The sequence below is a fragment of the Mustelus asterias genome, unplaced genomic scaffold (assembly GCF_964213995.1).
Source record: "Mustelus asterias unplaced genomic scaffold, sMusAst1.hap1.1 HAP1_SCAFFOLD_533, whole genome shotgun sequence".
In the NCBI taxonomy this organism is placed as follows: domain Eukaryota; kingdom Metazoa; phylum Chordata; class Chondrichthyes; order Carcharhiniformes; family Triakidae; genus Mustelus; species Mustelus asterias.
The window spans coordinates 264,302-272,120 of NW_027590484.1; positions in this window are offsets into that span (position 1 = coordinate 264,302).

A 7,819-nucleotide genomic window follows, 5' to 3' on the forward strand; every position below is an offset into this window, starting at 1 on the left:
TTTAAGATGTTTGACTATGTTATAGATGCTATGTAAATGCAGCTCATTGTAACAGGCATTGTGATTGCGACAGCATTATGTAGCTGTTATGTCAGTAAAGGCCAGCGTAGGGTGTGCTTGGTCAGTGTAAAGATACAGTAAAAAGTCTCACCCCACCAGGTTGAAGGCCAACAGGTTTATTTGGAATCATGCGCTTTCGGACCGCTGTTCCTTCATCAGGTGAGTGTAAAGGTAGAGGAACAGGAGGGTTTTGAGGATCTTGTTTGAGAGCACAGGTATCACATGAGGTTTCATGTTGATAATTGAAGCTGGAAAATGCCTGTAAGACATTAACAATGTTGTATTTCAGAAGTTGCAATGCAATGCCTCACATTCTCCAAATTTGTCACTGATGCAGAGTATTTCCCTGGACACCCACCTTATGCAGTGTGCAATGGCTCAATCTGACTGAAGGGGGAAAAATCTGTCTTCTCCAGGAATGGCTTAGGGAGGGAATTCCAGAACGTAAGGTCCAGGATCCTCAGTGTCTCTGAGGAAGGAACAACCCCAGTAAAATATGGGAGGCCCTATGATGCGGAATATCATTGGATAATGTTCTACATAGAAGCCTAGTCATTACGACGGCTTGGTGGCACAGTGGTTAGCACTGCTGCCTCACAGCGCCAGGGACCCGGGTTTGATTCCAGTCTTGGGTCACTGTCTCTGTGGAGTTTGCACATTCTCCCCGTGTCTGTGTGGGTTTCCTCCAGGTGCTCTGATTGCCTGCTACAGTTCAAAGATGTACGGGTTAGGTGGATTGGCCGTGCTAAATTGCTCCTAGTGCCAGGGGATTAACAGTGAATATGTGGGGTTATGGGAACAGGGCCTGGGTGGGATTGTGGTTGGTGCAGACTAGATGGGCCGAATGGCCTTCTTCTGCACTTTAGGGATTCTATGATTAAACTCAAAACTGCAAGGATTCAAGGGCACCCCAGCAAATAGGTAAGAAACTGGTTGAAGGCCAGGAAACAAGGAGTAATGATGAGAGGAGATATGTCATGGTGGGGAGAAATGCTGAGTGATGCACCTCAAGGGTCTGTGCGAGGACCTGGGGCAGAATTCTCAATTTCTGAAACCAAGGGTGGAATTCTCCCAAGCCGCCTGTGGCAGGTTTGATGGTGGGCTGTGCGGAGAATGTGGCAAAAGCCAAAGGGCTGGATTCTCCAATCTCCACCGTTCCTCGGATTCTCCAGTCCTGCTGCTGTGAATGGAGGACTTGGCTGAGTGCCAAATTCTCCATTCTCACTGGCAGTGGGAGCGGGACGTGAACAGCCAGAGAAATTTGGCCAAAGGGTTGGAAACATATTTGAAATATGGTGCCACCTATGGAATGGATGTTGGGACTGGTCCCTAATAGAATTCCCATTTGCCAGGCACTCCATGCACATTGGGCCTGGCACTTAATAGCTCCAGGACTGAAAGTAACACTGAATTTGAAAAGGGGCAGGGATGATGTGGAGGTGCCAGCGTTGGACTGGGGTGGGCACAGTAAGTTGTCTCACAACACCAGGTTAATGTCCAACAGGTTTATTTGGTAGCACGAGCTTTCGGAGCACTGCCGCTTCATCAGGTGAGTGCAGGATTTGTTTCACAAACAGGGCACATATCGACACAAACTCAGTTACAAGATAATGGTTGGAATACGAGTCTTAACAGGTAATCAAGTCTTTACAGGTGCAGACAATGTGAGTGGAGAGAAGGTTAAGCAAAGGTTAAAGAGGTGTGAATTTTCTCCAGCCGGGACAGTGAGTGAGACAGATACTCGAGTTGATTTCTTTTTAAGGTCGAATGGAAGTACCAATAACCAGGTGTATCACTGGAAAACAGTCAACTCCTCCACAGAGCAGTAAATTTAACAAGGTGTCAAAATCCCAGCTCTATCCAATGTTGCTCAATTGCCTCATCAATTGCTTATTCATTGACATTAACAACTGCAGACACTCCACCGAGTACGGTCTAATGAGGTGTGAAATGGTCTTCAAACACGTTAGCTGCTAAACAGCTAAAAACGTTTGGCTCCTTTATGGCCGGTTCACTCAGGTGGTTAGAGGGTGGCACTAATAATACCAAGGTCGCAGGTTCGATCCCCACATGGGCCAAAGTGTTGATGTATGTATGGCTCCTGTCGCATCCAGGTCCAATACCTTTGCTCAGTAAGCAGTCTCACAACACCAGGTTAAAGTCCAACAGGTTTAATTGGAATCACCAGCTTTCGGAGCACTGCCACAGTGAGCCGATCCACGCCACAGTGAGCTCCGGGCAGCCCTCCTCGAGGTCAGTGGCGATGACATTTTCTGCATAATGCGATCAGGTGTGGTGCTGGCATCAGATAATGACCATGAAAAGTTGTCACTTTGCTGTAAAAACCCAACCTAATGTCCTTCAGAGTAAGGAAGCAATGCCCTGAAACAGTCCCGAATCCAAAGCGTTGGAGTTGACACCTAATGCTCGGGACACGCAATGCTGGGGCATAAATTCTGCCCTGTCACTGTTACCCACATCCCTGGCAAAGAAAAGGTGTTATCAGTACATGGTCATTAATGCACCCTGTCCAATAGCTTTAGGGTGGCACGGTGTGACACAGTGGTTAGCACTGCTGCCTCACAGCGCCAAGGACTGGGATTTAATTCCCGGCTTGGGTGACTGTCTGTGCGGAGTCTGCGCGTTCTCCCAATGTCTGCGTGGGTTTCCTTCCAGTTTCTTCCCACAGCCTGAAAGACACGCTGGTTCGGTGCATCGGTCATGCTAAATTCTCCCTCAGTGTACCCGATCAGGCGCTGGAGTGTGGCCACTCGGGGATTTTCACAGCAACTTCATTGCAGTGTTAACGTAAGCTTAGTTGTGACACTAATTAATGAACTTTAAATTCTTCACCTCGCCTCCTTGTTTACCTGAAGTGGATGGCAAGCAAATCTATCCAAGTTTGCAATTTGTTCTGCCGGCGTCACCAATGAGAAGTCTATTAAAATATATCCCACAAAATGGAAGTGATGTTGACAGTAGTTTTCTCTTCATCTCAATTTGCTTTATTTATCTGAGAATTTAATCTTTTAAACAGTTGATTCTAATCTTTGTTGAGTTATTTTCTTTACTCAGTTCCAATTATTAGTTAATTTATTTGGGAATACTGTCGGGGGAGCTCTGCGACTGACTTGCTCTTCCACTTCAAAGAGTACAAAGAAGGCTGTTTGTATTTTGTATAGAGATAAATAACAAATAATACTGTAGATAATTTTCCAATTGGTCTGAACGGTGATGATGATGTAGAGAAAGTAAAAATAGAAACAAGGAAGAGATGCAGCAGTGTGACTCTTATTAGGCCTCAGTGTAAATGGGATCAAAGACAATGGCTCAGGTGATAGGAGGAATGAAGTTAGGTAAATAATGTTTGCTTCAGTCATTGTTTTATTCTGATATTTGATGTAGGCATGATCTGTTTCCTCTGATTGAGGAGTGACTGATAAGGAGGTCTTCAATTGAAAGTTTGCATTATAGTGAAAAGAGAGAGGGGGCGTTGTTTAGGAAAAATATCTTTACTCAGATACATTGGCCGGAGTTTCACCGGCACGCCCGTCCCAGTTCGGGGGCGGGCGCAGCTGGAGAACAGCATTCTCTGTTGGCCTCGGGCAGGATCGGACGAACGTTGTGCAGATAAAATTCCGCCCAATGAATCTACAGTGCAGAAGGAGGCCATTTGGCCCATTGAACCTGCACCGATAACAATCCCACCCAGGGCCCATCCCCGTAACCACACGTATTTACAGTCCTAATCCCCCTGACACTGAGGGATAACTTAGCACAGCCAATCAACGCATCTTTGGACAAGCGCCCGGAGAAATCCCATGCAAACACGGGGAGAGTATGCAAACTCCACACAGACAGTGACCCGAGGCCGGAATTGAACCCAGGTCTCTTGCACTATCAGGCAGCAGCGCTAACCACTGCGCCACCGTGATGCTCAAGGTTTTTGGAATGTTTTGATGCACAGAACCGTTCAGGTAGAGATTGCTGCATTGTTTGAAGGAAAATGAGATACATGTGTGAAGCAGAGGAAGGTGCAGGCTTAATGGAGAATGCAGGGGAAGTGGAATTAGCTTTAGCAAAGAGCTAGCATGGCTACAATTGGACGAATGGCCTCTCCCTGCGTTGTGAGTTATGGTCCTGGAATAGAATTTGTTATCGGAGAGCCTCGAACTCATATTCATGGTCCTGAACTTATTCCTTCAATTTTTCATCATCTAGAAGTAAGTTGTTGAAAATGCTCTTTGATATTTCAGCTCAAGGTTTCATTATCTCATCAGATACTGCTCTGGTTTGGGAATGGATGAAGTTAGAGAGGAAAGGAGATTGTGCGGTCCAATTTGTTAATACATTGCCCTTAGATTCCTGAAGCCCAGATTATGGGATGAAAATCTATCACCGTTGATGGGCGTTGAGAATCCTAAATTAACTGATTGAGTTTCCAATCAATTTTCAATGGGCGTGACACCAAGAATACTGTCTCTCAATGCATTCATCAAATTGTAATCTTATTTGGGAAGTCCACAATAATAGATGTTTTGAAAGTGGAAACTAATCACACCACTGAACATGGGATGAGAATGGAAGGATGATATTAATTTAAGGCAGATTGGAGAGAGCTTTGCTGTACATATGCCTTATTATACTGTTGAAAAGGAAGTTCTGGACACAGCAACAACTGCCCAGCTTATTTCCCAAGTACTAACATCCCTCCTCTTGTACATAGAAGTTTAAAAGAAAAGAAAACTTGCTTATATATTATCCTTTTGTATGACTTTGGAATTGAATCTATAGGAGCAGCACGGTGACACAGTGGTTAGCACTGCTGCCTCACAGCTCCAGTGATCCGGGTTTGATTCCCGGCTTGGGTGGCCGTCTGCGTGGAATTTGCACGTTCTCCCCGTGTCTGCATGGGTTTCCTCCGGGTGCTCCGGTTTCCTCCCACAGTCCAAAGCTGTGGGGGTCAGGTTGATGGGCTATGCTAAATTTCCCAAAGTGTCCAGGGATGTGTAGGTTCGAGGGATTAGCGGGGTAAATGTGTGGGGTTGTGGGGATAGGGCCTGGGGTGGGATTGTTGTCAGTGCAGACACGATGGGCTGAATGGCCTCCTTCTGCACTGGCGAGTTTCTATGATAATCATCGAACCGAGAGGCAAGAATGTTGCAGCTGACTGGAAGAAAATGCATTACTCAGAGTTGGCCATGATCTCCCATTCGAAAGAAATAAAATTAATCAGCAGTTTTAAAAAATAGTTAATCAGAGTTTGAGCAAAACGTTCGCGTTCACTTTTTGTCAAGTTTTAAAGTTTATTTATTAGTATCATCAGTAGGCTCACATTAACACTGCAATGAAGTTACTGTGAAAATCCCCGAGTCGCCACACTCCGGCGCCTGTTCGAGTTACACTGAGGGAGAATTTAGCATGGCCAATGCACCCTAACCAGCACATCTTTCAGACTGTGGGAGGAAACCGGAGCACCCGTAGGAAACTCACACAGACACAGGGAGACTCCGTACATACAGTAACCCAAGTCGGGAATCGAACCTGGGTCCCTGACGCTGTGAGGCAGCAGTGCTAACCACTGTGCCACCGTGTGGTGGCAGGTTATATTTTAGAACTGAACTTTCTGGGGCCACACACTTTGTGCCACTTTGGCAACTTCAAAATTCAACTAAAACGGCAACTGATTTCTTTAAGAGGTGACACTATACTATCCAGTAAAAAGTCTCACAGCACCAGGTTAAAGTCCAACAGGTTTATTTGGAATCATGAGCTTTCGGAGCACTGCTCCTTCATCACCTGATTAACATTAACCTGGCGTTGTGTGACTTCTTACCATACCCGCCCCAGTCCAACGCCGGCATCTACACATCATGGCTATCATGCTCCTTAATCAGGTGACTCACCCAAGGAAGGAGCAGCGCTCCGAAAGCTCGTGATACCAAATAAACCTGTTGGACTTTAACCTGGTGTTGTGGGACTTCTCACTGAGATCAAAGCTTAGTGCAGTGGGTAAAATGGACTGACGTATGAGGAGAGATTGACGAGGTTAGGATTGTTTTCACTGGAGGTCAGATGAATGAGGGGGGGGATCTCAGAGACTTATAAAATTCTAACAGGACGAGACAGGGCGGATGCAGGGAGGATGTTCCTGATGGTGGGAGTGTCCAGAACTAGGGGTCACAGTCTGAGGATTCGGGGCAGACCATTTAGTACGAAACCAGGAGACATTTCTTCACCCAAAGAATGGTGAGCCCTGTGGAATTCATTACCGCGGGAAGGTGTTGATGCTAAAACATTAAATGCATTCAAGAGGTGACTCGATCTAGCACTTGGGACGAATGGGATAAAAAGGTTATGGGGAGAAAGCAGGATTAGGCTATGGAGTTGGACAATCAGCCATGATCACAATGAATGGCGGAGCAGGCTCGAAGGGCCAAATTGACTCCTCCTGTCTTACCTTCCATGCTTCTATGACAAAGTTTTGTCTCGACTTGTGTTCCACACAAATACTAGATAGTTCCATGGGTACGATTGGTTTAGAGGGATATGGGCCAAATGCGGGCAATTGGGATTAGCTTAGGGGTTTTAAAAAAGAAAGGGCAGCATGGACAAGTTGGGCCGAAGGGCCTGTTGCCATGCTGTAAACATCAATGACTCCAAGTAATTGTTCATATTCCACAGGCCTTCAGAAGTTGCAATAGCATCGTATTTAAAACCAAGGAGATTTCAAATAATGGGACTATGGTTTAGCTTTTAGATAGTGTAATTCCTATTACAGAGAAAACTAGTTCCAGTGATGCAATGGATATAAACACCAACATTATTTGTTTAGCAACAAAGATATTGATGTGTGAAGCCGATGACAACCATTTCAGAATATACATTTGTACTTGGGTATTAGCTGCCAGCTAAACACTTTACATGAGCATAGCAAGATTGATTCAATGGCCCTAACTTCACCAAGACAGATGAACTCATTTCAATCGTTTTGTCAAAACCCACAATAAAGGCTTTAAACAAAAATTTTTTGCTGTAAACACAAACAATTCCAAAGCTGAAATTAAGGGTTGAATCCAATTGTTTAATCATCTCCTCTTGGCACAATGACAATGGTATGAAGTAAAAGAGACTGAACAAAACCATGACAGTACAATGCATTTAATGCAATGAGCTTTTGATACTCAGTTTGCAGAACTTTCTGAGATGCAGATTAAGTGAGATTTATTGTGCCGATGAAAATATTGCAGCAGCATTGTAAGAAGAGTATTGAACAGGGGAGCCATGAAGTTGCAGGATTGGAATCGCAGAGCAAGGGGCACTCCCGTTCCTGATGTTAGTTTTACCTTTCTTTCACCCCTCTCTAATATAGCATCAATATCTTCGTCTGTAATGTCGCTCTCTTTAGAAGCAAATACGTGGGTAGCACCGTGACGAATCATCTGCAGCATTTCATCTTTCCCCAGCTCATTGAGATTCTGATCGACTAACCTTCCTGAAAGAATTCAGTCTCGATGTTAAGAAATTGTAAAGAACAAAGAAAATTACAGCACAGGAAAAGGCCCTTCGGCCCCTCCAAGCCTGCACTGACCATGCTGCCCCGACTGAACTAAAACCCCCTACCCTTCCGGGGACCAGATCCCTCTATTCCCATCCTATTCATGTATTTATCGAGACGCCCCTTAAAACTCACGTCCATATCTGCTTCCACTACCTTCCCTGGTAGCGAGTTCGAGGCACCCACCACCCTCTGTGTAAA